Below are 8,231 nucleotides of genomic sequence, written 5' to 3'. Positions count from 1 at the left end.
TTTCTTTTTCCATTTATCTCAACCTTAATTGAAATATGAAAAATAATAGATATTCCTATTTTTTGGATTGAAGAAACGAGTAAAAAGGTAAAAATAAAAGATAACAAATTGGAAGATGTACTAAAATCAATACAGAAAAAAAAACTAAGAGTACTAGAATAGAATAAAAAAGATAATGAGAAATGTTTAATTATTAAATCATTGTCATACACACGTTGAGAGTACTTGTTTGATTTCAATTTCGCAATTTGTTTTCCCACAAGCTTAACACATGCAATTGTTAGTGTGAAAAGAATTTACCAATGACGGACGTCATTTTGCAAGCGTGTTATATTTTACTTTGTTGGCAAGTACATCTCCTGGATGAGTCAAGTATAATCTTATTTCAGCGTTGAACTTGAATTCTATTCGTCTTAGCCGACGTTGTTGAAAAGAATGATGGAATTGAGCATGAGGAATGAAAACTTATCTTGTGTGGATTATAAAGACTATTTTTTTATTTCAAAAAGGCAGAAGTCTAATGAATGTGAAATGATATGAAAAGAAAAGTATGTTTCAGTCTGATACTTATATATATATATATATATATATATATATATATATATATATATATATATATATATATATATATATATATATATATATAAACCTTACAATATTGCTGATATAATAGTAGCAGTTGTCAAATGATATTTTTTATTATCATTAAATAACATCTATTTCGGTCACAACAAACAATAACTTCTAATTCAGTTGATGTAAAAAAAAAAATTATAAAAACTAAATTGGTATTGTAAATCATTTTACAAAACTAAAACAAAATTATTTAAACCAATAAAAGGATTTTTTTTTTCAAAGTTGAGGTGTAAGTATGCTTTTGATAAACATAAATATAGGATAGATCAAAGTGAGACAATTATTTTAATATAAGAATAAAATATATATAAGGGTAAATTATCTTTTTAATTTTTTTATATTTTTATTTTTGAAGTTTTATTGTTGTTTTTAGTTTCTTAACCTTTTTTATTATTACTTTTAATCCTTTAACCATGAAATGTACACTATGAATCCAAGAAATGGGACCCCTTTTAGTTGATATCAAGCATTCCTCCATACAGTTGTAAAAGATTTATTCCACCTCAGAATTTGTCATTATCTCCATCCAACTCCTACTGTCATTCGTGCCTGCAAGCTGCATACTCCACTCAGGGCATGCATACATATATACAAGCATATAGTAAACTTCATTGGATGGAAATATCATCTTTAAAATAATTGTTGATCTGATTTTGTCACTTAAATTATTAAGAGTCATCCAATCAAAACTTGAACTTCATTTATATATTATATGTAAAAGAAGTTTGAATTTCCATATATCGTTGGATCGATAAATTATATGTAAAAAAAATTTAACGTGTCATCAATTATTTGGATCAAAATTTTAATTTGTGAACAATCGTTAGTTTAATATATTATATTTTAAGAAAACTTGGTTTGTTAGCCGTTAGATAGAAATTTTAATTTGTCAATAATTATTGATTTTATATACTATATGTATAGACATATATAATAATTTATTACTTAATTTATACTAAAATATTAAGTTAAAAAATTATATAATAAATAAAATTTTACTACTTATTATTATGATTAAAATTAACAATTAATTTAGTATTCGAGATCTTTTATATGTAAAAGAAGCTTAAACTTTTGCAAGCCTAAGATCAAAATTCTAAATTAAAAATAATCATTAATTTGATTCAAATACTTGAATATTTGTAAGTCATTAAATCAAAATTTTAATTTCACAACTGCCATTGATTTGATTAAATGCAAATTTATATTTTTTATAGAAAAGCAAATTTTATGCACAAATTTATATTTTTATAAAATTAAATTAAAACCCACTTAAAATATTCATGGCCACGTTAATGACTTTTCAAAACCAATTGACTTCATTATATTTTGTTTTAAATATTCATAACTACCATTTCAATTTTCTTTTTGATAGAAAAGAAATTGTAATTTCATATTAACTATCGCTATTAAGATATAATTAATGTAACATTTCTATTTTGCTTTAATAACATAGTATTAATTATGCAGTTGCTATCTACTCTCTTTTCCTATCATCTCACGTTATTTTCTTTCTTTGGCATTAATATGGTGCTAATCTATATATCTAAACTTCACTTGAAGTTTTAAAGCCTACATATCAAAATTTTAACTTAACAAAAATCATTATTTTATTTAAATATATAACTTTCACTTTAACATTTTTTTAGTTGTTAGATTGAAATCTTAATTTCACAACGGCAATTAATATGATTTAATATGATATAACATTAAAGAAAGATTATTATTTTAAAAAAATAATGATTTCTTATTATTATCTTTTATATATTTTTAAATAGAAATAGAGAAAATAATAAAATGATAAATAATTCAGTATCAATTTTAAAAAAAGATAGTTATCATTAAAAGATAATTATCATTAAATGAAAAAATAATATTTTTTAAATAATCATACTTTTAGTTTATTTTCTTATGACTAATTTATAAAATTTTTGTAGTGTAAATTTTTAAAATATTGATATTATGTTATTTAAACTTGGTTTCTGAAAATTTAATTACTATTTTATGAGCTGTCAGTTATCAAGGTGAGTGTAATAAAAATAAAAAAAAAAATATATCCGTATATATAACCATAAAGTGATAATTATTTTCAAAATTATATTTCAAACTATTATTTAAAGTATAATTATTGGTTAATAAATTAAAAGGTTATTAAAAATTACTGCACATAAATATTCATAACACTAACAAAATATTTATAAAATAATAGTTTACCTTTATTTTCCTATGATTAATTTATAAAATAAGGATATTACATTTTTTAACCTCGATTTTTAGAAATGTAATTATCATGTTATCAGGTGTTACTGGTTAAGGTTTAAAAAAAATAATGGTTCTTTATTTAAATGTATTTGAAGTATTTTTTTTAAAATAAAATTTAAACCCTTTTAAAATATTTAAAGTTTACATTAATTGATAATTTTTAAAAACCTTTTAAAATGTATTTAAAGTATTCTTTTTAAATGAAATTTAAAGAGTTTTAAAATATTTAAAGTTCACATTAATTAATATTTTTTTAAGACCGTTTGACATTCTCTTTAAAAAAAAAAGTTTCGACATGATTGTACTATATTTTCACTTTATGTTAATGATAAGTTTTTTTTCATCAAATGTTATCAATTCATTTTATTACATTAAATATTTTATCAGTGATAGAAATCAGTTACTACGCATACAGATGTTATTATACTCCCCCTTTCGGTCATGACTCATGTTTTATGAGGAATATATTAACTCAAAAATTAATTTTGTAACACTCAAGTTAATAGCTATAATGCATATTAGTTACACGTGTGATGCCAAACATGTAATTTTTAAATTATTATGATATGATTAAAAAAGCTTAAATTATTATGTGATGCCAAACGTGTAATTTTTTAATAAATAATTAATGCTCATAGCAAGATTTTATTATAGTTAAAAGATTATATATCATTTTTTTGCAAGAACAATATATATTCATGAATAATTAATCCTACTTCGTTCCAAAAATTATTAATACACACGTATATATAATAATATTTAATATTCTTTTTTTTATATATTAGCTAATATTTTTAAATTCAATATACACGTATATATGATATTTTTTTGTTTTTGATTAATATTGATTGATATTTATTACCATTTTTATCGTCGGTCACTAAATCTGTGGAGTCCGAAAGAGTAATCATTTTAGTCTCCACTCCTCAAACTTTTGTTACCTAGCTTTCTTCTTTTCAGAGCCATTATTGTAAGTCGTCTTTTGTTTTATTACCTTTGTATTAGTTACGTTCATTCTAAGCTCTTATTATATTGTTGCTTCAATTAGTAAGGGTTTTATTTTTGCTTTTAACTTTTTGTCTTTTCTTTGTAGATCTTTTCATATTCAATTCATGCCTTCGTGATTTTTTCAAATTCAATCTATGCTAATTTTTGCTCTTTTCTTATGACTATTCCAGGTTTACGAGATTTTCTTAAATTTTATGTTTAACTGATTTACTTATCGTTATCTCTTTCTATTTCTACGTAGCTAAGCATTATCATCTCCTTTACTTATATTCTCATTTCTATTAAATTTTTTATTATTTTATATTATAACCATTACTTATCGCTATCTATTTATATTTCTCTTTTGGTATGCATTTTTTCTCCTTTAATTTATTCTGATTATTATTAGTTTAATTGATATTATACCTATTACTTGTCGCTATCTCTCTTGTGTTTTGATTTCTATTAGTTAAACTCCCGTAATACCTTCCCTCCAGTCAAAATGAACCTCAATGGCGGTAATTATTTTTTTCTCCATAGAGAAACATAATTGCAAATTTTATTCTTTACATTGTTCCAATATTAACCTATAATAAGTAATTTTCAGTTCAAATTTTAAATATGCAGCTACTTAAATGTTTATGTAGCTATATGTAATACTTATTTTGTGTAACCAAAAAATCATAAGTATTTTTTATTTTATATATTTAACTTGAAATATTTTCTTGTTTAACAGGACGTAAAGACAGCATATTATTACTATAACTTTACTTCTTATTCTTTATTATAATATTTTATATAATTCTCTTAACACGATTTATTTTTCTACTCAACTGTCTTCTTATGTATGTTTATATATTTTGGCTGTATTTTTTCAATGTTTATCAATGATTACAAATGAAAACAATTGTTAAAACATTTTTTTTCAAAAGGACAATAATTCATTTTTTAACATCCATAATTCATTTGTTATCCTCTATATTGAAAGAAATTCTTATAATTGTTTTAATCAGTGGTAGTAAAAAACCCAAATCGCGTTTTCAGTGAGAAGTAATATCATTGCCAAGAAGCATCCACTAATGTACTTGGAAGAATCCGGAGCACTTTGAAATATATGTTATTATTATAAATATATATATATATATATATATATATATATATATATATATTATATTTAATGAATGCGTAAATCATACCTAACTAGATTTGTAATGAATTAAATTTATTATATTTACCTAATCAGACTTATTTGTTTTTAAATTTGTTACTTTTTGGTATAGTCATATTTTTTGGATAAAAAAATTAGTTACTTTAAAATATACTTCATGAAAAAGAATAACTAAATATAATGATTTCATAATTTTGAGGTTAAATTTAAAATAACTCAAATGTTTTATATCAATTAATAATTAAGTATATAAATTATATGCAAGTATAAAATGTTTTAAAGAAATTATAGATTAATAATTTCATTACAGTCGAATACAGTGTTCAATTTGAATTATTCAAATTCTTTACTATATCACATAATAAAAACTAATATCGATAATTGGATCAAAAATAAAATTTTAAATTAAATTTAAATTTTATATTAAATATATTTAAATATTATTTAATTGTAAACACATAAAATTCAAGTGTTATATTTAAAAAAAATTAATTACAAACGTAACACATAAAATTAAAGCATCTCTAACATAATATTCATAATAACAAAAAATAAATGCTCATATTTAAAAAATTATAAATTTATATTCATCATTTTTTTCAATTTATACATTATGAATCACTGTTATTAATTATTTCAAAATTAATAAATTATAATAAATTTCAATAGGTTTAATATTTTTTAAGACATCATATTTTGTTTGATCTAGATTAGAGATTATGAGTATTTCCCAACCCATAAATATTAATTTCAAATAGGATTCAATCATTTCTTCTCACAGTCAAAAAAGAAATTAGTCACTCATGAGATTAAAAAAAGAGAAAATCTTACAATATTTTAAAAAAAAGTAAGTGGGTGTATGTTAATAAATATGTACAGAATTTGTTAACTTACACTTGATCACTAAATTTTTATAAGAAATAAGTTAACAAGTTATAACTATATATTTCCTTAAAATATACCTAGTATGCTAACTTATTACTTCTAAAAAAAAAACGAGTATAAGCTAGTAAATCCCACATATGTAATATTTATTATAATTTATACATATTTCAATTTAATAAAATTATTAAACATTATATTTGCGAAATATATCATCTGACTTCCTAATATACTCTTTACATCTCTAATTAACTACTTAGTAACAACTACTTCCAATAAAGGTATTCCATAAAAAAAAACTAATTAATGCTTCATTGACTTTATAAAATGACAACTAATTTGGATTTTTTTTTTTGTTGCTAAAACATCATATGTAAAGTAGAACAAAGATACTATTTAACCAACATTCTTTTATGTATGGATCACAACCATGATTTTAGCATCCCTCATTTTGTGCCTATAAATGTCTCCCTCGTTAAAACATCACACCAATTAATTTAATATCTTCGAAAAAAACTGGGATAGATTTATAGATATAATGCAAAGACATGATCAAGAAGGAGATGAAAACTACAAGAGTTTTGATTATGATCATGATTGTGTTGGGCTTCTCATAAGCTAATTACAATCTTTCATTTATTCAAATTGAATTAAATCATGTGTCTAATCTTGATTGTCATAACAAATGTGAACTTGAATGTGCACCTTTACTTCTACTTCTAGTTGATGCTGCATACATAATATGTCATATGGGTGTATTGCAAAATGTCATGACATGCAGTTTCATTGATGTTATTCACGATTGTAATAGTGGCGGTACCTTCACCAAGTCCATTAGTTTTCTTTTAAGATTTTATAATTATTCTTCATAATTGAGTTGATTATATTTTACATATTTTTGTTAATCAACTCTATATGTCATATGATTGTGGTCATGCGGCCGATGTAGTAGATTCTATTGTACAAGAGTGTCACACGTAACATTTTGTTACAAGAATATTCAAGAATATGATTGTTAGGAAAAACAATATCCATGCATGATTGTGATAAATATAAATTTTAAATGATGGATAATATCTATTTCTTAATTTTTGTAAATCCTTTGTCCCATTATTTTCTTTTTTTCTCATGTTCATTTTATAAATTTTTAAATTATATAAGTTTTTTTAGAGGAAGAACACTAACAAGTTATTAGACATGCGAAAAATACTGATAACCAACATATAAAAAAATTTGAGAAATTATTGATGAGTTTAGCAACACAGAAAGCAATTCTAACCATTTTTTATGTACGAAAAAAATCCATATATGTAATAGATTAAAAGACCTATCCTATTTTTAATTAGCAAGTTTAAATATTTTTTTAATTCTTATAAATATATTTTCTTATAGTTTTAGTTTTTTTAAAAGGATTCTTTATTTTAATCTTTATAAAAAAATTATAATATTTTTTATGCTTACATAATAATATTATATTGAAAAATATTTTAAGATGAGATGTATTTATAGTTTTAAAAATTGGCACAGATTGGGAATTGGACCAATCAGGCTAAGCAGTACATTGGATAGGCCATGTCATCAACTCCATTTCGTTTATATATATTTTCATTTTATTAAGAAAAAATGAAACAACTCCATTTCGTTTAAAAAAATCAAAACTGAAAAGAATACGAAAGACATAAATGTTGAACGCAAAAATGCAAATAGAAAATCTAAGACCAAGCATTCTCGCACAACCAGGACAAGATGAAGTTAGGTAGCCGTGTTGGTATCACGATTTAAAATATAAAACCTACTGCTCTATTAAAAAAGTGTGTGTATATATATATATATATATATATATTCTAATTTATAATTTAAAAAAAATCCGGAACATATTAAACGTAAATAAGAAAAAGTTGATTTCTATACAATTAAAAATAAAGAAATCGTGATGTAAAAAATATAAAATATAATTACCTATTTTTTAAAAAATAATTAAAATCAGTTTTTTTAATATAAATTAAATTTTCAAAACGTTATTTTTTAAAAGAAAAAATGGCTCGCAGAGATCATATCCAATTTGGTTGAAAAATATAAAAGAAAACGTAATTTATTGTTTTTTACTATAAATTATTTTTATAAAAATGATTGAGTTTTCAAATTCTTTTAAATTGTACAATTATTACAATCTTTTTAAATAGATTTGAATTAGTTAATCTTATATATTTAAATAAATGCGTATTTTAATTTACATTATTTTTTTAATACACAATTTTAAAATACATTTATATGTGGTGAGTGATGAGAGAGAGAT

Source organism: Glycine max, chromosome 13, assembly GCF_000004515.6.
Source record: "Glycine max cultivar Williams 82 chromosome 13, Glycine_max_v4.0, whole genome shotgun sequence".
NCBI lineage: Eukaryota > Viridiplantae > Streptophyta > Magnoliopsida > Fabales > Fabaceae > Glycine > Glycine max.
Note: the sequence above shows the minus strand (reverse complement) of the source record.